This window comes from Canis lupus, chromosome 3 (assembly GCF_003254725.2).
Source record: "Canis lupus dingo isolate Sandy chromosome 3, ASM325472v2, whole genome shotgun sequence".
NCBI lineage: Eukaryota > Metazoa > Chordata > Mammalia > Carnivora > Canidae > Canis > Canis lupus.
Genome location: NC_064245.1, coordinates 15739985 through 15765780, shown reverse-complemented (window position 1 = coordinate 15765780; position 25796 = coordinate 15739985). Strand labels below are relative to the sequence as shown.

The 25796-nt window shown below is 38.3% G+C and overlaps 1 long non-coding RNA gene across 6 annotated transcripts in view; it reads right to left on the bottom strand.

Moving 5' to 3' along the window:
• Positions 1 to 423: 423 nt before the first annotated feature.
• LOC112653282 (uncharacterized) overlaps positions 424 to 25796 on the bottom strand; it is a 142097-nt gene continuing 116724 nt past the window's right edge. For all 6 annotated transcript variants that reach the window (XR_007409713.1, XR_007409711.1, XR_007409712.1 and 3 more), the window contains 2 exons: positions 8944 to 9075; positions 424 to 999 (listed from right to left, as the gene is read on the bottom strand). This is a non-coding gene — a long non-coding RNA (uncharacterized LOC112653282). The remainder of the gene's footprint in view (positions 1000 to 8943; positions 9076 to 25796) is intronic.

The following is a 25796-nucleotide window of genomic DNA, read 5'->3' as shown; positions in this document are numbered from 1 at the left end:
AGGACAACACATGAATACCAAAATAGCCAAAGTTTCCTACAGAGTCATTGCCCAGGTCTCTTTTGCCCCTATCCCAACCCTATGCTGGGTCCATGAACAACATTCCCAAGTTTGATCCAAATCTCCCCCTTTCCCGAAGCTAATAGCTCACATGATGTCAGGTTCCTAAGGCACAGAAGGTAGAGGCCTACAGAGACAACAGATGTAATTCACCTACCCACTCTGCAAGAAATGTACAAACACAATATATTTTTCAACAGATAATCTATATCTCGGGAGTGGGGGGAGAATTGAATTCAATTAATTCCAAATCTAATGTGTTAATATCTCTAAAGTCTACCAAATATTTACAGAATGAATATAATAAATCCTACCTATCAAAAGTCCAAACAAATGGAATTAAGATGTCCTGAGTTGCCCACATTAGGCTGTTTTGTTTTGTTTTTTATTAAAGGGATTTAAAATACTTACAGAATACACTTTTCCATTCATTTGTTTTCTATCTTAGAAACACACTTAATTAAGAGCAGCAGGGAAAAAAAAAAAGTGCCCTGAAACTAATTGTAAATCCATTGAAGGCAGGAAACACATCTTACTTGTCTCCCTCATTTTCCCTCCCCTATTTTGTGCAGTGATTCACCCATAGTAAGTACTCAATTAAGTTGAAAAGGCAATGCATGTTTCAATTCACATTAATTTGGAGGGGTTGCACTGATTTGAGGAACAGCTGAGACAAAAAGGATAGGTTCAATCTTCCCTGATTCCTGGCTAGTGAGGCACACTGTCTTGAAAACTTTGCTGAAGCTTGTGTAACACTGGCATCATTAACTGCTGGCCACTGTGGCATTCTTAATGTCTTGATTTGTTTGCATTTTTGCTGATGGTAACAAGATGATTCTCCAACGGTTGTCTTTCCAACAAGAAAATGTGAAAGGTGCTGTGAAGCAGGTATTCAGTGAAGCAGGTATTCAGTCTACCCCTGTCCTACAGACAGTATATCTGTGAACAAAATGGAAACAAATCATTAATTCAAGCCTTTCTAAGAACAACTTTTCAGAAGTACAACAGTTGGTCTTCCACTGATCACTAAAATTATTTAGCTCAACCCTTCAAAAGTGCAACCAGGATCTTTTATGGTAATAAGGCTGGTTCGAGTTTTCTCTCCTTACCTTATATAATGACCTTGAAATCCATGCCACCGCAGTTACAGATCCAAGCCCGATAAAATCAAAAATACTACACACCTGTAGTATTTTTTGAAAATTCATTTTGAAAACAGAATTTTCCCTTTCAGGTAAAGAATCTGTATTTTCTGTCCTCACCTCTAAAAATAGGAATAAAACCTGTCCTGAGGTTCCAAGCCCTATCCATTCACGAAGAAGGAAGTCCATGCCTATGTCCCATTATGGAGCCGCAGAGTGGCTGGCTGAGAACCAACAGCCGCACACAGCCCCCTGCAGTGAAGCCCTGCAGCCAGACAGGAGCGCTCTTCAGTCAGCAAAAGCTCAGAACTAACCAGGTGAGTAAAAGAGGTTAGGGATAAACACTTCAAACATCTCCTCCAGCAACCAAGGCCCCAGGAGAGCCACACACACAGACCCAGGTAGGCCCCACCTAAGGCTTTTCAGTCACGCTCAGGCACACGTACATTATCAACAATATCTTAGAACAGGAAAGAAAAGCATCTTTGCAAGGAATATTTCTATCCATTCACCTGCTCAAGGGCTCTTTTTCTCTGAAATATCCCACTGCAGACCCACCACAGTTGAGATACAAAGCCAACAAACACACAAATAAGCTTAGCCTTAACACACTGATTTAATTTACTTCATTTCTTTGGGTTTTTAAAGAATAGGCCAAAGGGATACGTCAGTTGAAAATACCTATCAGCTCTACTCGACTTCACAGTGGCCTGGCCTATGCTGGGGGAATGGGGATTGGTTATTTAAGGAGAGGGAACTTTGCTCTCTGTGAGTGGGCAAGTTTCCTAGGCTCACTCTTTTGCCACCCCACCCCCTCCTTGCATGTCCCAGGGGATCGGGGATCCTCACCCTCCTGAGGCTCAGCTCTGGAAGAAAGAACACAGAGGCTTCAAGATTAGTTGAAGCTGCTATTTGCCCAGCATCTCCCACCCCACCCCACGTCTGTGAGCCCAGGTCTGGTGTGAGTGTGGGAAGATGATTATAGCAAGTGATCCTGGAAGTGTACTCAACTAGGGTGGGACTTTTCCTTCCGATGGTGCACTGAGCAATAGAGGTGGTGAGGGGTGAAGGGTGAGAGAGCCATGCTGCTGAATTCTGGTTGGCATTCTCCCCTTGTGCAAGATGGGGAGGCTGCGAGTGGGGCAGCCTCTGCATGGTGTGGCTGGGAGATAAACCTAGAGCAGAAGCACAGTTATCCCATTGAATTATTTGAGCAAAACACTACTGTAAATAACTTTTGTTTTTGTCTTCTGTCAAATAAAATTGTTTTGGGTTTAGAAGAAATACAACACCTTTCAGCTCAGGAACAAAAATGTCAAAGTACATGAGCATTTAAAATGGACCTGGAATCATTTTAGGTTCTTCTTTCCCTATCCATTATATCAAACTTGTCACTGAAGCCTCTTCTTAATTTGAAATGTCTTTTGCAGCTCCCTTTGCTTCTGAATTTCTACTAAGTCCTCCCCACCCCTTTGCCAAACCCTGTTCTCCTCAGCCTGGGATATGACAGGCTCCTAGCTATGCCTCCATCTCCTGTGCTGTAGTCAACTCCTTCCAAGTGATGCTACCTCCACCGGGCCTCTGCTTCAGCCATTCATTCCAAGATCTGTCTGAGGTAGGGCCCCTGAAGGATCTACTTAAGAGGCTCAGCACAGCTGTGATCTTCAATGAATCTTCAGCAGGCAGGCAAAAGAGAAGCAACCACACACACACACACACACACACACACACACACACACACACACACCAGATAGCAGCAATGGTATTCCTTTCTTGGCCACAAATGCTCTGAATTGCCCTGAGCTTACTCCACACAGCTTCATCATCATTCCCCCGTTGCCCTGCTAACTCCACACATATTGGCCCAGTCTCCTGAACTGTTTGCCCTGGCTAGCTTTCCTTTTTCCTTCAAGACCTTGTGCCTTGCCCTGTACTTCAATCTACTTGAGTAGGGCCCTGATATCACCGTCCACCAGTCTATTCCAGAACTCAAGCTGCCGGCTGGAATTTACATTGCCCAAATTCCAAGACAGCACCATTCCTGACTCAGTCTTACCTGCTCTCCACATTCTAGTTAACCAAATCTCCTGCTGAACTGGATCTCCTCAGATCCAACACTTCTTCTTGTTCACTGAGGACTAGACTGCTGGCTAACGTGAGCACAGCCAGGCTCCCAGTCGCTGTGATACCTGGTCTTGACTTCTCTTGTTCCCTGGCAACCTATGTTGCTGAGATCTTGCAGAGGAACCCCAAACTCCCAGCTTAGGCAAATTTCTATGTAAGAGGCCAGTTATAATATCTACAGTGTCTTTACAATACAATTTATTTATTCATTCATTCAATTAGTCAGTAATTTATTAATTTATCCTCCCTTTGTCCCATAAAAACTTAGAGGTTAACACTAAGTTTAAAAGAAAAAAACTCACCTGACTATCTATAGCTTAACATATGCCTGATTTTTGAAGTATCCCACCATCCTATTCCACTTCATTCCCTAGTCTCCAAAATTAAGTCTCTGCCTCAGGTACATAAGTTCACTGACCTCTAAGCTCATTATGAATCTTTGTTCACCCCCTCTTTATTGCCTTCTTAATAAGTTCCTTTAATCCTTTGGCACCTCACTTGTGACATGATCCAGAAAGCCTTCCCCAAGAAACAAATCCACATTGATTTATCCCTTATCTGGATTCTTTCTTGAATAATCAATAACACATAGTTCAAGTGCTTTGGTTTTCACTAAATGTTTCATGTACATTAGCTTCCCAGACAGACTATTAGTTCTTTGAGGACCAGGATAAAGGCCATGTCCTGTATGTGTTACAGTGCCTTCTAAAGCAAAGTTCCACTTCCCTCTCTCCCCACCCTTAATACACTCCCCAAACCCACACCCACGAAGGAAGAGAGGTAAGGAGACTGAATCAAGTTACTGGACTCAACTAAACTTCTTAATAGGTGATAGAGCTTTGGGTATATGGAGAAAAAGGTTAAAGTTTCAACTTCTGTAGGCTGTTCCCTCTTTGCGGGGTTCATCTCTTGGAATCCTCACTCTCTGCAGATTGCTTCTCTCTACTTCCATGTGCCAATGAAGCGAAACAGGTCTAGAATTGCCTCCCACTTAGTAGATGCTCCCCAAGAACTCTTCCCAAGATAAGGCTTAGGACAAACTAATTGGACCAGCTCTAAGATAAACTTTTCTTTTTCTTTTTTCATTTTTCTCCTGCCTCATCTAGTCACTAGTAAAGTAGGACCTAAAGAGTTGGACCCAAGAAAAAGAACCAAAGACATCTATCTGTCTGCAAGACACAATATTTCCAAGCAGCTCCATATGGACAGCTAAGTTCATATGAGACTGCATTAGGCTTGGGTGTTGGGGGATAAGGGGTAGGCAGCACCAAGGTAACAAGAATGTTATGAGGTCTTGAGGTCTACCCTGTGCTTATCTCCTCCTGTGGCCCCAGAAGATACCTAAATAAGGATCTGTGGGTTCATCTCAACATAACTACTAAGTATATTCCTAAGAAATATTCTCAATACTTGTTAATTGATTTTTCTATGGTAAAAGTCGAAATTTTATCAGTATAGATCAAGAAGGGGAACCTGGCTGGCTCAGTCAGTAGAGCATGTGACTCTTGATCTCAGGATCATGAGTTTGAGTCCCACATTGACCTACTTAAAAAGAATATATAAATTAAAAAAAAAAAAAAAAGAATAGACCAAGAATTCTAGGAAACCCTGAAGTTCAGGGTCAGGGTTGTTTATGATTTATGTATTAAATACATGCTTCACTCAAAACCTCAGAGTAATCTCTCTATGAATGCATCTCTTACAACACAGAACTCTGAGTTTGAGATCTTTTTGAGTGAGAATGCAAACAAGATAAATCCCAAGGGTTTTGCAAGGCTTTCTGCCAAAGATTAAAGCCAGTGGGCCTCTTCTATTGTGAAATTTTGAATTAGCATTTATAGATAACCAGAGTCCTCTGAAGAAGCATGTACTATTCATAATATCTCACATATTGTATTTAAATATATCATACACATATCATATGTACAAAACCTTGATATACGACTTGGAAAGAAATGTATAATGGATGAAAGCATATCCCCAAAGTCATGATATCATTTATCACTTGTCTAAGTCTATATCAAAACTCCATTTTGAAACAATGTTCTTAATTATCATTTGATGCAGAGACTGTCAATTGTCCCTTAATACCCTATTCTCTCCTTTTTTCTTTATTAATAGAATTCCTGAATTTTGAGAAGTACATGGCCCAAAGATATACTTTCAGACCTTCCCGGCAGATAGGTATAGCTAATAAGATGCCAGTAGAAGTTAGAAGTGCAACATCTAAGGAAATGCCTTTATTTTTTTCAAATTTAAGCTCAATTAGTCAACCTATAGTACATCATTAGTTTCAGATGTAGTGTTCAGTAATTCATCAGAGTTGTATATAAAACCCAGTGCTAAAAAGAATGATTATGAGAGTATATGGGTGCTTCAGTTAGTTAAGCATCTGCCTTTGGCTCAGGTCATGATCTCAGCATCCTGGAATCTAGCACTGTGTCCTTGTTGGGCTCCCTGCTCAGTGGAGAGTCTGCTTCTCCCTCTGCCTCTCCCCACTCTGCTTGTGCGCACTCTCTCTCTCTCTAATAAATAAATAAAATCTTTAAAAAAAAAAAAAGAATGATTATGTATCTTTGGACATGTGAATGAAGCCAACAGCCAGGGATGGCTGAGTAGTAAAATAGAAGTTTATTTTTCCTTTACCCGATTGTATAAATTTAAGCAGTCCAGGGCTGATATGGCATCTCTACAATGTCAGGAGGGAGCTCCTTCTAGTTTGTTTAAGCCACTATTTTTCAAAGTTTCTTAACCGAAACATAAGCTAGGCTGCTGTAGCAAATACAGCACTGTAATTCTAGCTCTGCCACGTACTACCTATCAAAACTTGGACAAATTATTTACACTCTATGAAGTTGTTTTTGTCTATACCTACTTCATAGATTGTTAACAACGTGAGACTCTCTTTTTATGTTTGTTTCCCATTATATCCCCATCTTCTAGCACAGTGTCTGCACCTAGTAAGAATTCAATAAAAAATTATTATTGCTATTCCTGTTGATACTCCAAATCTAGACACATAATGCCATACCTTAACAACTAACCATTAAGCAGTTCCAGTAAAGATCTGAATAATGCAACTAACCAACACTGTGTGCATTAGAGTGATCACATTTTCTGACCCAAATCTTGGAAAACATGGTCTGACAAAGGGTTTTTTCTGACTTGTGAATTTATTTATATGAAAACTCTTATTCGTTAAACCATTGGTTGTCAACCTAATGAACTGACTTTACTTTTTAAAAAAATTATCTGCTTAAATCAGGCATCCCTGGAAAGTCAAAGGCACATAGCCCCAACATTAATGTTTCTGGCCCCTCTAGTTCTTATTACAAGGCTCTACTGTACATGCATATGATAGGGGGAAAAAAACAAAACCTGATTTTTATAACATGTTTATGGTTGTGAATTTGTATTGCAGTATTTCAGAATCTTGAGAAAAATCATTCTTATGTTTTCCCAAAGGAAGATGGGCACTTCTTGCTTCTGCAAAAATAGCATGGATGAGAGTTTTCAGTAAAACACATTTATTTCTATTGAAGAGCACTTAATAAACACACACACCTGGCTGCTTTCACTTCACCATGAGTACCACCCATTTGCCAGTCATCGAAGTAATTCAGTCTGATCTGTTAAGGTGATGGATTCTGACAAACTGTGTAAGCCTGTCATTAGGGGAGGATAGATTACAGTCTCTATGCAGGACATTATAGTGCTTACATTTCTCATCTATACAGCCTATGAAACACACAGGGAAGGCAAGATGAAAATAAAACTGAACATGGACTTAACTGCTACTCTCTCTCCAATGAATGATATGAGCTGGTGACCAGTCTACCACATTCTCTCTGTATATATATACACACAGAGAGAGAGAGAGAAGACAGTTCTATTCTGACTGATATAAAGACCTCTCAAAAAGGACACAAAGATTATGCACAAATTGATTATTCAGTAATTTAAGCCTAATTTAAAGCCTTGTGCTTCCACTTTTAAAATATTATTCTTTCCTCTTTCACTCTACCTATATATAGCCATTTTGCTTCTCTATAATTTTTTACTTATGTATTTAAAAATCCTCATCTAGAATGGAGATTATATCAAGAGTGAAATTTGTTAGGTGAATTGAAGACGAGTCTAAATTAACAAAAAGTGTAAAGTACGGACTGTTGTCCAAAAGATCATGATAATAGCAACAGCTGATGTTTTGAGAGTTTACTACGTAAAAATCAGTAGGCTGAACACTTTACATGCATTATCTCATTGAGTCCTCATAAAAGTCCTGGAGCAGGTATTATCATCCCATTTTTACAAATTAGAAAATAAAACCTGAGAGATATTAAGTAATTTGTCTAAGGACATGTAGCTAATGAATTTCAGAAATACTTTCAAACCTTAGTGTGTTGGACTCCAAAGCTCTTTATCACCACATCAAATTGCTGGGTGTTTCCTTCAATCAATAATAATAATAATAAAGCAATACTTCACATTAGGTTAACAAAACTCTAAAGTGTGGAAGACTGTTGCTTTAGTGAAAAAATGGTGTTCGAAATTAGCTCACCAATTATTTTAGGTAGGTAGTTATTACTTGACATTTATGAAGTATATACTTCACATCAGACTCTTTCTAAACATTAAATCTAATCTTCACAGCAGCCCCATAAATTAGGTAAACTATCTCCATTTTATAGGTGAGGGAAAAGAAACTCAGAAAAGCCAAGTAATTTGCCCAAGGTCACGTAGACAGAAAGTGGCACTGTCCTTGGACTATGCCTTTTGCCACACTGCCTCATTACCTCTCTTCAAGGCCTTTCTCTAGAGTGCTTGAAAAGTCTGCTTTATAAAACAATAGTGCCATCCCCCTTTAACTGTATTTAATGTTATTTATTAGCTCAGCAAAGCTTTGATTCAGAGACAATGCAAAAGTAAACTTTAACCCAGCCCTGCTCTCATTATCATAAATTCCAAATTTAGTGAGGTCCATGTTAATGGGTTTTACTGTATATAGAAAAGAGTTTAATAGTCACTTAGTTCTCCTCTATCTCCATTAACCAATGTAAAAAGTCACACAAAGGTGAAGGAAGGAAGAATAGTGACCTCAAAACTAAAACAGGTAAGTGTCTATAATTTGTACTTCAGCAAAAAGTCTTAATACATGTTGCACAAAAAGTGCAATACAGTACATACATATGCCAATATGTTACAACAAGTTCAACTCTATAATTTTAAGCGCTCTATTCATCAATTAAAGAAAATTAATCCTAATCAGATGTTCATATTAAGGAATACAGCCATAGCAAATCGGCAATAATAATTAAAAGTCCATTTCAAATCTCTTTGGTGAACAGTGAAATGATCTAATATAGCCAGGCAGCCCTAGTCTTTTCTGCAGTGTTATATAAATATGCACATTAAGTGAAAATTCCTGGATGTTTAATATGGTCATCTTTGCTACTCACACTGCACTTGTTTCTAATGAAGACATGCTTCCATGTGCACCATGAATGGGAAAAATGGACAAGTTGTGACAGTCAAGCACATGTCTGCTCTGAGAGTCAAGTCAGAATTTTCCCACCTAGGTCATCACAGTGTTGTAAAGATTCCAAACAAATCCTACCTGCTTTGGACAGGGCTACCGAAGCAGGCAGGATCCTTCTCTCTGGTTGCATCATGCTTTGTTTTTTTTCTCTTCTTTAGCTCGGCTTGTAAATGAGTTGTTGTATGCCTCTCTTACAGCAAAAGAAATAGCCTTGGGATAGAAGTAAAACAATCCAGGTTAAAGACAGCCCAACTCTTTTAGGTCCCATGCTCTGTGAGGTACATGGTAGAACCAGATTTAAGATCATTTGTAGTTTGGTTAGACTCAACAAGGCATGTGCTTCCTAGTGATAGTCAAAGCTAAAGGTGGCCAGTGTGCTGAGCCATCTGAAAGGATGGGTCTGTAGCCTTGGACACTCAGAGTGAACTAATTTCCCAATGTTACACTACATGAAGTATAAAAGTATAAAATTCCTACCATATGAATGGAAATTAATCCAAATATCTGCGACTGCCATAACCCTGATAATCCTCTATCTTGTACTGGTTGGTTGGTGAGCAAAACAAGCTCACCAAAGTGTTATGTTAAGATTCAGTCTTTCACTTTCACTTTCAACTCTCTTGGCCAGAGCATTAAAATTATCACTATTTCTTTAACAATTTATTTCAATTTCAAGTCACTGGAAGGCATTACTGGGGAGAATATAGAGTCTCATTCTCTGAACTTTTCAAAGTCAGAGTGAGTGTGGGGTAAAGTCTGAGCTCTCTCAGAATCCTTCCCATCGTGAGTCTCTGATCACTACCAGCCAATTAAATCTTCTGAGATATCTAGCAATTCCAATTCTAGGACTCTGTCCTACAGAAATACTAGCACAAATTCACAAAAATAAAAACAGTATCATGTTCACTGCAACAATGTTTGTAATCTCAAAAGTGTGAAAGGATCTAAACCACCAGCAGTTGAGGAATGGTTTATTAAAGACCATTTAAACCACAGAATACAGTGCAGCCATTAAAAATAATAATACAGGGGCACCTGTGTGGCTCATTCAGTTAAGCTCCTGCCTTTGGCTCAGGTCATGATCCCAAGGTCCTGGAATCAAGTCCTGAATTGGGCTCAGCAGAGAGCCTGCTTCTTCTCCCTCTGCCTGCCACTCTGCCTACTTGTGCTCTCTCTCAGTTACATAAATAAAATGTTTATAAAATCATTAATAATAATAATACATGTCTCCATTTACTAATATAAAAATGTGTTTGTGAAAAAGGGAAGATGCAGAACAAAACACAGAGTCTGTTACTATTTTTGGAAAAATACAACTGTGTATGTCTACAAATAAATGTATATAGAGAAAGAGTATATGAAACAAAACACCTGTTTCAGAGATATATAAGTGTAAGTATAGAGCTATGCATATTTCTGTTACGTGATACTCAGGTAAAAATATTTCTATTATATACTTATACATACATTTGCATATGCATAGAAAAATCAGGAAGAATTAGTCAGCTTGGGTTGCTATAACAAAATACCATAGACTGGGTGACTGAAACAACAGACATATATTCCTCACAGTTATGGAAGCTGGGAAGTCCAAGATCAAGGTGTCAACAGATTTAGTTCTTAGTAAGGGCTGCTTCCTGGCTTCTATACAGCAACTTTTTTTCTGGTCCTCAAAGGTACAGAAACAGAGATAGAGGCCATGCCTCTGGAAAATGAGATTGAGAAGGAAGACTAACTTTCTACTTGTACACACTATTTTATTTAGGTTTCTAAGCAATCCCCCCAAGTTGAGACTCTCTTCTTCTCCTGGATTGCAAACAAATTAAGAAATATTATAAAAATAAAACAGATGAGAGGCTAGAATACATCTGTTATTACTGATTGAGACTAGGGTAGAGGGGGTAATAGCCAAACAAGCCTAACTGTCTTCACTACAGAATTAACCCATTTCCACAGTGATGGGCTGGGGTGGGCTCCCAGTCTCAGAAAAAAAAAATGTAGGGTCCTGGTAGGCAGGCCCTTCTCCAAGGAGGAAGGGGACAGTAGGCTACGCTGGACCACTTATTCACCCCAAATTTACCAGTTAGGTAAGTTGCTCTCTCTCTCTAGGGCAGAGTGATGAGCAGTCTTTGAGAAAGTTGGACCTGTAGTGGCTAAATCTAGACTACGACAGGTTAAAGAGTGAATGCTGAGAAAGCAAAGGCAAAAAAGAAATCAAGAAGAAAAAGAGAAAATAGAGTTAGGGAATACAGGGAAGGAATTCTCTCTCTCTCTCTCTCTCTCTCTCTCTCTCTCAAGGAAGAGGCCAACAAAATGTCAAATGTGGAAAAGGGAGAAGCAAAATAATTTACAGCAAGAGTCTAAGCACAGTGACAGAATCATGGACACAAGTGTAGTGAATGCTTCTTATGGAGGCATGAATAAAAGGGAAGGAACAGAAAAAGCCTCAGTGATTTGAGGCAGAGATGAAGGAAGGGAAGTTGAGTTCACAGCACGGTACCAGTTTTATAAAAGGGTAGAAAGAATCTAGGGCTAATGCCAGGCAACAAAAATTAAAATTGCAAGGTGCCACAGGGCTGTTGTGCTAAAGTTACAACAAAACTTAGCAGAGCCAAGACCCATTTATAAATGTTTAATCATACTGTGAAACTTTTGAGAAATTGTGATTTATTATTTATAAGACATGCTATCTAAGCAATATAGATAGATATACTCGCTATATCATTCAACATCGTGCATCATAATATTAGTTGATTCACATGCTCCTTTGTCCCTGGGAACCCTAAGAAATAAAGTTTTTCATAAATAACAGTGGTTTTAAGCTTGACGGGCCCTGTGCAATTTTTCATCGCAATTCTGGCTACCATTACAACCGTATTTCCCAAGTCACAATGCAGTATAAAGTAAAATCAAACAGAAAGAAGAAATCGGTGGAAAGATGCATAGTCTAAAATCTGGCTCCATACTTTTGACTGAAAGAAACTAAAATCTCTGAACAAGAAATGTTTTCATTCTCACTGATCTATTTCCAAGCCCTGGTGGTCAATGGCCATAGAAGTTCTGGCAAAACAATTTTTCTGGTAAACTGATTGCTGTGAGCTAACAGAAGTGGGGAAAGCTGCGTTTCTTTCAATAGGCCCCGAAGTTTTGTTTTGTTTCATCAGGTTTTAGAGTTATGTTCCAAGTCCCCATTCCTCTGTGTGATTCAGCTTTACAACCAGCTGCCCCCTCTTAACAGCTTTTGACGTCATTCAGGTTTTGCCAAATGTGTGCTACGGCCTCCTACTTTGCTTCTCCAATGCTATTAAAGTCCCACTGCACTGGGTTACATGTGGAAGCTGTCACCAGAAAGGATCCACAATGGGGACTGTCAAGCAAATCAGCCTCCTCAGGTCCGGCTCCTCCGCAGAGGGCTTCCAGTTCTGCTTCTGCATCATCGCTTCACTGTCCCCCAGATACTCTGAACCATCATCGCTGCTGACACAAGATGCAACTGAGATTGGTTGTCCTGACAGAGATTAGTGGGCAGCGATGAATCTTTCACTTGGGGTAGAAATATGATTTTATTTAAGAAAATAACCATACATAATTGGGCCTCTGTCACTTTAAATTTTAATGGTGAAAGTAATGTGGAGGCTTCTGGGACTTTAAATTATGGCTTTCAGAAGCTTCACACTGAATCTTTCAATTATTCTCTATAAGTACTTTCTCAAAGCATGTGCCACCATGACATTGCTATCACAATTCAAATCTAAATTCAAAACTGACTGCAAGGCTATGAGCTATGTGCTGGCGTGCCGGCTGCCTCATTTTATCTTGGAACATCTGACAAGGCGAATCAAGAGGCGCTCCCCCAGAGCCCAGCCAGCTGTTTGCCAAATATTCAAATACTCTGGCATGCAAGAGATGTCCCCACATCAAAATTAGCGAAGGCCCCTCTTATCCCATTAGTTTCTGGCTCACCTACATCCTTCCACACAGGCCCACCTGACCCACTCAGCAACGTGTTCCCTCTTGCTCGCTCGCTCACCTCTCGGGTTCCACCCCTCCAGCAACTGGACCCAGTGTGTGCTGCAGAGTGGCAGCCAGTTCAGACAAAACCATGGGGCAGAGTTTTCAAGTCTGTGCTTCCTTGAAGTGGATCTGAAAGAGGGGCTGAGCTGCTGTTTGTGGTGGGAGGCAGACAGAAAGCAAAGCGGTGCATGTATTTTTACTTAAAATGTGTTCCATTAGGCTGGAGAAAAAGGGGACTGGGAAGACAATAAGAGGGAGGTGAAAAGGCTTGCCTCGTTTATACTGATGTCTTCATTTCCTTGTTACATACCTAGTTTGATCATTTTAGTATTTTTATCTTCGTATGAAAAGAAGGGGAAATGCATATTCAATTATTTGTCCGTTTAGCTTTAGACAGCCTCGATTACTGTTAAATGAGTCCCCTCTCTCAGCAAATGCAATGCCAAATTTACAACTGTAAATAACTAAACCCAGCTGCACTAATGGATCTACAGTGAAAGTCAACCCTCATTTTAGATTTTAAAGGTCCTGAAGCTATCTTCCTCAGCGGGATGACTTAGAACAGACGCAATGGACAGCACATGGGAGTTTAGAAGCAGAAAGTGACAAAGGTGCCACGAGACAACAGCCTCTACCCAAATGGTTAGTCAAATTTCCTGAAGCTGGACACCAAACCCCAGGGTTCCAGCTGAGTAAGGGGATCCTGATTCCTTCCAGAAAAGTTGGGTCTTTATTTGTTCATTTCCTGTGATGTGTTTACACTTGGACAGAAGGGGCACAGCAGGGATGCTTTCAGGGCACATTTGCAGGGAAGCCAATCTCACAGGAATCATGACTGCCAGATGTCAAACCAGTGTGTGCTGCTGAGCATGCTCTAAGCAGGATGCACCAGCACCAAATCATGGTCTGAGGAAACTGCTGCCCTGATCTACAGGCTCTCCTGAGATGTAGGGAAAGCCTGGTAGAAATTTATGTCACTTAAAAAATAATCATCATTTTAAAAGCTGATATGACTATAAAAATTACCTGAGAACCAGATAGGCTGATTACATTCCAGTTCTGCGAATTACAGATATTCATTCCATCAACCCACATCATCCTAAGGCAAATAACTTACTTCTGGGAACCATGGGTGGCAAAAGACAAGGAGGCCCGCGTGTGAAGTGGCCACAACAAAGATGTTAACTCTCATCTCTTGAAAACAGGCTCAAAGATTGTTTTGCACTACAATCAGGACAATGGAGCCCAAGCGAGAACCCTTCTCAATGACCATAGACAGAGAAACAAAGTATTTTCAAATCCATTGATTTTAAAGTCCAAAACAGGGGCACCTGGGTGGCTCAGTGGTTGAGCATCTGCCTTCAGCTCAGGTCATGACCTGGGAGTTCTGGGATCAAGTCCCACATCAGGCTCCTCGCAGGAAGCCTCCTTTTCTGTTTGCCTGTCTCTGCCTCTCTCTGTGGGTCTCTCATGACTAAATAAAAATTTTTTAAAATAAAAATGAAGTCCAAAATAGTGCAATTACAAATCCTGTCTGATTTCAATATTTTAAGGCTCATGGAATGTTTCAAACATAAAACAGTTCTACAAAGATCACTCACCCAAACATTTACAGTGCTTCTATAATATGCCAATACTACATTTTGATGAGCCACTTTTGATTAAAGATTCATCCTCATACTACTGGATTTCTCCAAAGAATTTAGTATCATGGCTCACCCCTTCATCTTAAAGTTCCTTCACTTCTGTAAAAGTTCCCTCCCTCTTAAAAAGATAGATCGCTCAGGCTGTTGAGACCTTTTTATTAATTCCTCTCCCTCAGCACTGTCCTCATTTCACTCTAAATCAACAAGGGGTGAAGAATAGTCTATCAAAATCACCTAAGGGACATTTTTCCTTTTTTCAAGTTATATGACACTTTCTACCTCCCTCCACTTGAGAATCTTTACCAAATGAACTACTATTTCTAGCTGGGATAAATCATATGCCATAAGAGTTTGAGAATGAAAAAAAAAAAAAAAAGCTAAAGACCTCTGTACTAAATAAACACTTCCTCTTGATCTTACCCACTTCTGTGACTTCAACTACCTATCACCTATGTGCTGATGATTTCAAAAAAGAACATTTTAAGTTCGGACCCACATATAGTTTATAGTTTGTTTAGTAGACTTCTGTTTTCAAATGATCTGCGTTAACAAACTCAGTGCAACATCACATCTATTATCTTTTTTTTCTATTTCTTAATAGAATCCATTCAGTGGGTACTACACACTTCCCATTCCCACCCCTACATACATCAAATCTGTCACCAGGTCCTTTCTCTTCCAGAACACATCTGAACTCTGTTTACCATGTGCCATATCCTACCTGGACCTCTGCAGTAGCCTCTCCATACCTCCCAACGGCAGCCTCTCTACTTCAAATTATTCTCCACATGCTCCTGATTCATACTTATTAAAGCAGGAAATCCTAGAATGCAGCGCTCACAATATAAAGATGAGTTTTCCTAACACAATGTTTTAAGTATTTATAAATTTTAAGTTTTAGAAAAATGGAAGTAACACATCAAACTGTGGTTTTAATATTAAGTTAGCTTTTAAAATAATTTTGGCATAAAACTCAGACAATTTAAATAAAAATCTAATTCAGGGAGCATACAGATATTTTTAAAGAAACTGGTACTTTAATCAGTGAAATTTGGGAAGTATGGTCCTACAAAATAGATCTAAACTTCTCAACATGATGTTGTAAATGCTATATGTTCCTTCACCTTCAGCCACTGCCTCTATCCACGTTCCCTGCACCATTCAGACCCTCTGTATATGAGCTTTGCTGCATAGCAAAAGTAGCAACCTGGTGGCTAAAATGACATTTTATTTAGTTCATAATTATGCAAATAAACTGGGTCATTCTGGATTTCCCGTGGATTCTCTCACGTGTCTATGGTCAAATGGTGGATCAGCTGGATGGTCCAAGATGATCTCACTCACATCTCTAGTGGTCAGCAGACTGCCAGCCAGAGCCTCCATTTCCTACACGTGGCCACTTTATCCTCCAGCAAGATATCTTGGGCTCGATCACAATATGGTCTCAGGCTTCCAAGCACAGAATCCCTAGTGTGTGTAAGTACTTTTCAAGTCTCTACTGGTTTTACATTTACTAATGTCCATCAGCCAAACTAAGTTACATGGTCAACCAAAAGCAACGATGGAGAAACAGACTTCACTTCTTTTTTTTTTTTTTTTTTTTTTTTTTTTTTTATTTTTTATTTTTTATTGGTGTTCAATTTACTAACATACAGAATAACACCCAGTGCCCGTCACCCATTCACTCCCACCCCCCGCCCTCCTCCCCTTCTACCACCCCTAGTTCGTTTCCCAGAGTTAGCCAGACTTCACTTCTTAATGGAAGAACCTTCAATATCACATTGCCAGGAGTTGGACATAGAAGAGGGAAAAATTCATGACCATTGATACAATCCACCATTCTTGTCATATCCCAAACATACCAGGTATATTCACATATGTGCTCATGCTGTTCCCATCACCTGAAATAAATTATCAATCTCCTTCTATTTTCTGGCAAGTTTTTATTTCTTGTCCTTTGAGGTTCTGCCCAAACACAGCATTTACTGACATCCTTCCTCAAATTAATTATTCCCTCCTATGCTCCCATGATTCCTTGCTTATGCCTCTATTATAGCATTCAGGGAATAGTATTATAATGTGATAATGTCTACCTAAATAGACGGTCTTTGTACCACTAGCACAGTGACTGGCAAAGACCAGGCATTCAATAAGTGTTCACTAAATTGAATTTAATTGAATAAATTCAAAACAAAGATTAAAATCTCCTTCAAATAAGCCTACATTTAAACAACTTAAGGTGCAACTATACAAAACTGGCCTTATGAGTTAGTAGAACTAATTAGATCCACCTCATCTAATTTGAAGGGCACCAGGGCAATGCTCCCAGCCAGAAGCATTTTTCTTGTGCAACTGGCACAAAGCCTGAACTTTCAGCATAGATTATTCTAGGTCTTAAAATGTTTTGCTGTAGTGCAAACAACATAGGCTTTGGAGTCTGAAACACTAGGACTCAAAACCTAGCTACTTGTGTGATCCTGACAATTTTTTACATTTCTCTACACCACTCTTTTACATCCAGTTATCTGTGTTGTAATATATAAATAATGTAAAGCACCTAGCACAGTGCCTTCCATACACCTAATACTCATCAAACCCCACGGTCTCCTATAAGACAAGCAAATCACCTCAGGGGGGGTAACCTCAAGCCTCCTTCATTAACATCTGAGGAAAAGGGGAGAGAGGTAAGAAGAGTGTGAAAGCAAGCAAGGGCTAGTAAATAATTTCACAATGTTACTGAGAACCAGAACTGTGGTTAGTATTAGTTACATCACTTTTCAAGGACCCAGTCAAGGACTAACAGTTGCTCACTCCCCAAGGTATATAATGACTATCTCAGGTGATACAGGACAGGAATCTCTATTTTGCTGGGCATCAATATGGAATCAACATGTATACATATACTTAGGTAAGATTACTGGGGAAGAAGCTAGGGAAGAAAAGAGGTTGTTCAAAATGATGTTACCCTGATCCTTTAATGTATTTCTCTCCCTCTTTTAGTTATTACATTTAAAAGGAGTAGCTATAGTAAAGAAGGTTTTTTCTCCCCATCTAAGGATATGATTTTTTAAGTGAGAAAAATGAAAAGCATATTATAAACACGCAATTCTAAACTTCAAATTGTATCACTTCTGAAGGAAATGTTGCCACTGAAACCAATATAAAGTGAGTTTCAGACACTCTGAAGTTGTTTCAAAGTGAAGCCAAATTTAATACATTTTAATAAAATCTTTAAACTTCCAAAATCCAAGTAGGAACTTGACTCCTATAAGATGTCTCTACAGTTACCCCTCCTAAGGATGTTCTCATATCTCAATGGCAGCTCTGAAACACTTACATACTTCCTGTTCATAAATCAATCTACATTTCTTGATACCTAAGCCCTGTAAATGAATCTCCATCATTTCCCCTGCAATCTTTCATACCAGCTACGCTGTAAATTTCCTGATACCCAGGATTCTGCTTTGTGTATTTTCCTAATCCGCTTCTCCCCACTCCCAGCACCCTGATTATACTCAACAAATGTTAATTTATGACTGACAAGAAAATTTATAAGCATTTTCTGAGGGTAAATTCATTGGTCCATCCAAGTTCAGATCAAGATCTCTAGAGACTTTAAAGATTGAAAAATTATGGTGCCCTCCCCACCATCCGCCTGTAAATCAAAATGAAAATGATAAACCATAAAGCACAAAACTTACATATAATGTTCAAAATTACATAAGTGTTCAAATTAAAATAGCTTCTGCTGGCAAAATTTTGAGTAAGCTCATCAAAGATTGAACACTTCTCTCATTCTCCCCACCCTGCCGCCAGCATTGTGAGGTGTGTCTGTGTTGGGGAGGAAGGAAGATATGGGGTGGAGGGACACACTGGAGCAAGTATATGTCTCTAATTTCCTGGTGCTTGGTCTGCTATAGAATACTCCAATTCTTGGTCCAATTCATAAAACTGTATCAGAATGTTAATTATGGTAAGGATGCTACAGAATGCAGAAAGAGGAATCAAATGATAGCCTAAATTCATACATACTTTTGCTGTTCTCTTATAAGTACCCAAATTCTATTGCAGGTATGTAGCAGGGCAACTTAACATAATATGAATAGAAACCACCTAACATACTGCCTTGCCTGCTGTTACAACTGTACTGTGGTTATGTATAGAAAAGAAGGTACAATAAATGATTGTCAGCACAGTTCTCAGAAGCAAAAGTTTTTGCATTTTATTTCATTAGACTTCAACATTTGATAAAAGTAATAAGCACCAAATTATATTTGGATAAACCTTCCATAAATAATGTTTTCACAGCAGTCACAAAGTCTAGAATGCAGATGCTAATTACAGCGCCAAATCAAAACTACCACAGTTGCAATTAAAACTAAAATATTTTCACTTTATGATTGTCATATTCATAGTAACAAATATTGGTTAATATTTCCATTATTTTTGAATACTCTATGCTTAGATATAATTATTTCAGCTGATTTGTTTCCACTTTTATATAATAAAACCTTAGTGTGTTCCATATGAGCTGAATGTGGAATTTGATTATTTTAATGCACCCAGGTAGACCTTTTGCCTTTTAATGAAAAATGTTTGGATACCTAAGAAAACAGCATAGAGAAATAAGAAAGTTCTTGTCATTATAAAGGTCCTTTACATACAGGTACTTTAAAACACTAAATTTTTCAAGACCTGTGCTGATAGTGAAGTATTAGAACCCACATTTAGGAATGCAACTGAATAATCTAGTTAATCGTTATGTGATCAGATCTCATTGGTTCTGAGATGTGTCCAATTAAAAAAAAAAAGTCTCTTGGTGACTTCGTTCTAGAAATAGAGGGTGTATTACGTCCATTAATAGCAAGCCAAGGACTACTTGAATAAATAATATTACAGGTCTGTAGAATGACTGATGGTCTTTGCAAAGGTCCAGACCGGTTTCATCTTTCTTGAGATTTTATCACTGATTTGTTCTTAGTCATGTGCAGTTACTAAGGGCAGCAGTGGTAACAAGTGTTTGACACATGATAGTTGGGCCACTTTTGTCAGACTGCATTTATTTTAAGCTATACTCATACTTGGTACTCTTACATGTGTATGTTCTTGGGCTTTAGTTTTTTCTTATTTCCAGCAATGGGTCAAACAAATATTATAATAACACTACGCTCTAAAGCTCTACAAAAATAATGTATCTGCTTCCTTGCAAAGGATGCCTTTACCTTGCAGATAAAATAAGTGACTGTACAACAAGCACCTAATGTAAGGACTTACTCTTTGTTCATTGCCTTATTTGCACAGCTCACAGCATATCCCTTACCTTTTAGCATAGATTATTCATCTCAATTCAATCCATCCTTTACAATCTGCAGCAAGCCACAGAAGTTCTCTGTTAGTTGAAAGGAAATTTCAAGGGGGGGGTGTGGAAAAACACATTTAATTTATGCTACTGAAAAGGGACTGTTCTAAATGGTTTCTGCGCACTTTTGCATCTTCTTACACACTACAAATCAGCTCAGATATCTTAATCAGTGGCTAGAAACATATCCTTATCAGTAACATATTCATGAAAGATGGTATGTGTATGAGCTGCAAAATGTTTGGCAGAGACCCAGGAATAAAAAAGAAAGAAAGAATATGGTAAAGAGTTGATGGAATAGCTTTGTGTTTCAACCCTATTCATTTTGGAAATTTTCTATCATCTGTTTCTTCTATTTGGAAGGATAATAGACACACCAAAAGAATGTCAGCCTTGTGGATTAGATTTCACCTATATATTGATAAATTAACTCTACAATGATCCAGGATAGAAGCATATCGATACACAGTGGTGAATATAAGAACATATATACATTCTTGAGTGTCTTACTAAATTTTCCTATTCATGATATTACCTTATGCAAAGTTCAGCACTTTTCTGTTTTGACAATCTAAGCACTGTCTAAACATTATTTCACAAAATCAAGAGTAGTTCTTGACAATTAATTTCTGCAGTCAATGGTCTTCACAAACTGGGCAACTCCCCTTGGAACTTAGGAGCCACAACAGCAGACTGTGTGCGTGAAAGAGCAAGACAATTCATTAGCCGATTCTGCAGCAACTCAAAGTGGCGGGGGATGTCAGCCCCTGCTCTGGCGCTTCAATACTAATGAGAGTCATTGCATATTCATAACCCCAAATACAGTCAGCTTCTTGTAAAAACTTTTGTCACCCAGGCTTCATGGCAAGAGCAAAGCACTGCACAATTCGTGTCGTGGCACTTCCGCCAAGTGAGTGCAAGAGCAAGATTGATTGTTTTGCAACGTAGCCTGACGGAGAACTAAAAGATGCTGCCCCAAGGGTCCTAAAATTCTGCTTAGTTTGATTGCAAAGCCCTCAAATAATCAAAGAGACAAAAAAGGAAGCAGTGGTGGTGAATGTATATGTCTCTATATACAAGTACCCACATATATGGCATACACAAAAAAAATATGTAAAAGAATACTTCAAACAAGGAATCTGGCTTATTGAGAGTTCAGAGTAATTACCTGTTAGGAATGTAAAACCACTCACCATCAATTCTTACCATGTTGAAAAAAGGATGGTGTGCCCCAGTAAACTTGTTCTTGAGTTACAGAAACACCATGGCATATCTTAATAGAAACAGATTTCTAAAACTGTCTGAAGTTTCCCATCATTATCAATACCAAAGCTTCATGAACTGAACCTGTCAGCTCTGCCAAATGTAGAGCAACCTGGAATCCAATTCCTCAGGCAGCTTTTTAAGTTGTTGTCAGTGCCTCCATTGCTTTATCACCATCATCATTATGATTAGTTTCCAGAATTGAGCCATTCAGTGTGCTTGCCAGGAAATCCTAAGGGGCCAGCAAAACACCGTATGACCCCAAAATACCTGTCTGTTTGGGGTAGCTACCAGCATCCCCTGGAGTCAGAGAAAGGAAATGTATGTCTCAGCACCCACTTTGAAAAAGCCTTGAGCATTTTTTTCACTAGTAATGATGTCTTCAACTCGAATGCCAGCACACTTCCACATTTTTCTGACAGGCATACAGTCTATAAACTACACATAAAAATTAAATAAAACAGGACAGTGAAAGAAAAGTTTCTAAATTTGATCACACTTGAGTTGTTAAAAGTTATTTCCAGATGCATAATGTGTATAAATATCTGCATAGCTAAAGACAAATCAGGAATATTGGGAAGATGGTGGGGGATAGATGATGAGGTGTTGTGGGGGAAGGGGCTCACCAAACTGCTTTACATCTCAGTCACAGACACACAAGCTTCGAAAATAGAAGGATTTGTGTTTATGATTGATTGAGGTAACTGATTATCCACAGATATTTTAAGTGTTGAGACATTAAATTGTCAGCTCTATCAGTTTGATTGCAGTAAAACATGAAAACATTGACTTTTGTCTAGTTAGAGAAATTTATTTTTCCCAGAATGACAATCCTTTAAGTAGAAGCCAGGCAGCTTGCCAGCTTTCCATGTCATACACTGAAGTTTGCAAATGCAACCCATATTTTCAAGTGTTTTTCAAGGTTCAATGAATGGTGCATAGGTCTTTTGCAAATAGTCTTGTAATAAACAGATTCCTGCAGTATGCTTCATTCTTTAAGCCTGAGAAAAGTATTTACTCATTTTGAAGGAAAAAAAAAAAACATTTTTGTATTCATGTTACCAGTGCTCTTCAGTTATTTAAAGTATCTCTCAAAAATAAAATAAACCTCTTTGGACCACCATGCTGTGAACAAGTTTGATTAATATGTTTTATAAGCCTGAAATAAATGCTCATCATAAGTGTCAGTTAGCTGACAGCTTTCAAAAGTCTTTGTTCCCAGAATGAGTAATTTGTCTGATCTTTAAGATACCATATTCCAGCTGAAAAGAAAGATATAACAATCAAGTAAATTCTACTAAAATTTGGTTGATATTAAATCAGCCTTATATTCTGAGTCCTTGCATGTACTATATGTATGCATACTATTTTACAAAATAAAAATACGATATCTTACTTGTTATAATTACTTATCAGAATAATGCTTTTCATTGTGCTTTTCATTGGCCAGAATTGTGGTTCCAGTATTTAAAATCTAGTCCAGGGATCCCTGTGTGGTGCAGCGGTTTAGCGCCTGCCTTTGGCCCAGGGCGCGATCCTGGAGACCCAGGATCGAATCCCACGTTGGGCTCCCGGTGCGTGGAGCCTGCTTCTCCCTCTGCCTGTGTCTCTGCCTCTCTCTCTCTCTCTCTCTCTCTCTCTCTGTGACTATCATAAATAAATAAAAAAATTTAAAAAAAAAATCTAGTCCATTAAATATTACTCAGCCATTAGAAACGACGAATACCCACCATTTGTTTCGACGTGGATGGAACTAAAGGGTATTATGCTGAGTGAAGTAAGTCAATTGGAGAAGGACAAACATTATATGGTTTCACTCATACAGGGAATATAAGAAATAGTGAAAGGGATTAAAGGGGAAAGGAGAGAAAATGAGTGGGGAATATCAGAGAGGGTAACAAACCATGAGACCCCTAACTCTGGGAAACAAACAAGGGGTAGTAGAAGGGGAGGTCAGGCAGGGGATGGGATAAGTGGGTGACGGGCACTGAGGGGGCCACTTGATGGGATGAGCACTAAGTGTTATGCTATATGTTGGCAAATCGAACTCCAATAAAAAAATACAAGAAATAATATAGTCCATTAAAAGAATAAAAAATGTTAGATAACAGTATTTTTTTTTCAGTTTTTCATTTAAACTCAATTTAGTTAACATATAATGTACTGTTAGTTTCAGGGGTAGAATTTAGTGATTCATCAGTTCCATATAACACCCATTACTCCTTACATCAAGTGCCCTCCTTAATGCCCATCACTCAATTACCCCACTCAGCTCCCCTCCAGAAACCCTCAGTTTGTTTCCTATAGTTAAGAGTCTCTTATGGCTTGCCTTCCTCTCTTTTTTAATCTTATTTTTCCTTTCTTTCCCCTATGTTCACCTGTTTTGTTTCTTAAATTCCACATACGAGTGAAATCATATGGTATTTGTCTTTCTCTGATTTATTTCACTTAGCATAATACCCTCTAGTTCCATCCATGTCATTGTAAATGGCAGGATTTCATTCTTTTTGATGACTGAGTAATATTCCATTGTATATACATACCATATCTTCTTTATCCATTCATCTGTCAATGGACATCTGGGCTTTTTACATATTTTGGCTATTGTGGACATTGCTGCAATAAACATCAGAGTGCTTGTGATCCTTTGAATCACTATTTTTGTATCCTTTGAATAAATACCTAGTGGTGCAATTGCTGACTCATAGTTCTATTTTTAACTTTTTGAGGAACCTCTCCATTGTTTTCCAGAGTGGCTGCACCAGTCTGCATTCCCATCAACAGCATAAGGTTCCCCTTTCTCTGCATCCTCGACAATACCTGCTGTTTTCTGAATTGTTCATTTTAGCCATTCTGACCAGTGTGAGGTGGTATTTTATTGTGATTTTGATTTATATTTCCTTGATGTCAAGTAATACTGAGTATTTTTTCATGTGTTTGTTAGTCATTTGTTTGTCTTCTTTGGAGAAATGTCTCTTCATGTCTTCTGCCCATTTCTTGACAGTCAATCCTTTTAATAATATATGTGACTGGGAAATCATCACAGGCCTAATGATTTAAATTAAAACACACATCGAAAGACAGATGTGATCATTAATTCTACTAAAATACCAACATTTCTATATTTGTTGCATATTTTCCAAGTTTTATTAATTATTATTAAAATACAAAATGTTCTAAAGGTCAGAAACACCAGCCCTTCCATGCATGAACCCTGCAGACAGCAAAAGAGAAGACCTGGAACAGAGGGTACCTGCACAGCTATCCAAGCCTACACCAACTAGACTAACACTTCTTCCTGACTCTTAGCCAACCACCTCGTATTCTAGAGCACTACATTTGGCTGTTCCTCTTATTATATCTTAGAGAGTAATAACTGTTATAAGTGGTCATTAAACTATCTATTCTTTTACTCCTTTATTCCAACCACAACTGATATTTCACTCTTTTTCTGTGGCAGAACTTTAAGAAGTACCATGTTTATACAATGCCTATAGTTTCTTGTGTCAACATGCTTTCCTTGACTTAGTTGTACCTACTTTCATACCATGCCCACAAAGATTAAAATTACAGATCATTTTCCATTTAACATCTTTTTAATTTTTCCTAATCTCTAAGAAAGGCTCATTTTTATAACAATAGTTCTTTTTACTACTATATCACCTTTGTCCATAAGAAGACATTATTCATTTTGTTGTTTTCCAAATTGACCAAAAGCTACGGGTTCTGTACATATGATAATTTGCATATTGTAAGCATTTCAGCTCTTCTTCCTTTTGATATATCCATTATTAAACTTTTAATGAAGTTTATTTTTATTCTTTAGCTGTTCTCTATGCCATAGCTACCCTTTATATAATTTCTAATATGTTGTGGAAGTTTTGAAACAATGATCTTTCTGTCCTATATACAAATTTCCTCACTTCTGTTATATCTCATAATTATTTTATTATCTATTGGTTGCCAGCCACATTTATTCTGATGAAAAGAATGTTCAGGCTATAAGCAAATATTGCCTTCCTGTGACTAAGCTTGAGATGTGTGATTAGTCTCACATCTGTCTTTTCTTTTTGATTCATGGCACTCAATAAAGAGGCCTCTTTTTTTTAAATGCCTGATGTTCAGATTTAACTCAGGTAAACTATGTTGACTGGGCTGGAGAAAATTCAGATGATCTTTATCCTGGCTTTTTGTCTGGTTTAACTTCTCTTCTTCATGACTTAGCTTAGATTTTATCTCTTCTAGGAAGCCTTCTCTAATTCCCAAAAAGTAGGATTACATGTCTTCTCTGTGTGCTTACTCATGTTTTAGCATTTAATAACAGTACTTAAATTATTTCTTTATCTCTTTATCTTTACATATTTCTTTATCTCTTTACATATTTCTTTATCTCTCCAACTGGAGGGCAATCTCCTTGAAGATAGTGTGTCAAACTCATTATATTCTCAATGGTGACCTCATGCCTGGCACATGGTAAGTACCAAATAATTTTTTTGGCATAAATGAATAAATAATGAGATCAGGCTTTTAAAAATCAGAAAAAGAATCACAGTGTTTAAAAAAAAAGGACAGGAATTTAGATTGTAGAGCTTTTCTTATCTCCTACCACATACTCATACACACTGCCCTCCCATTCCTAGGTTTACATT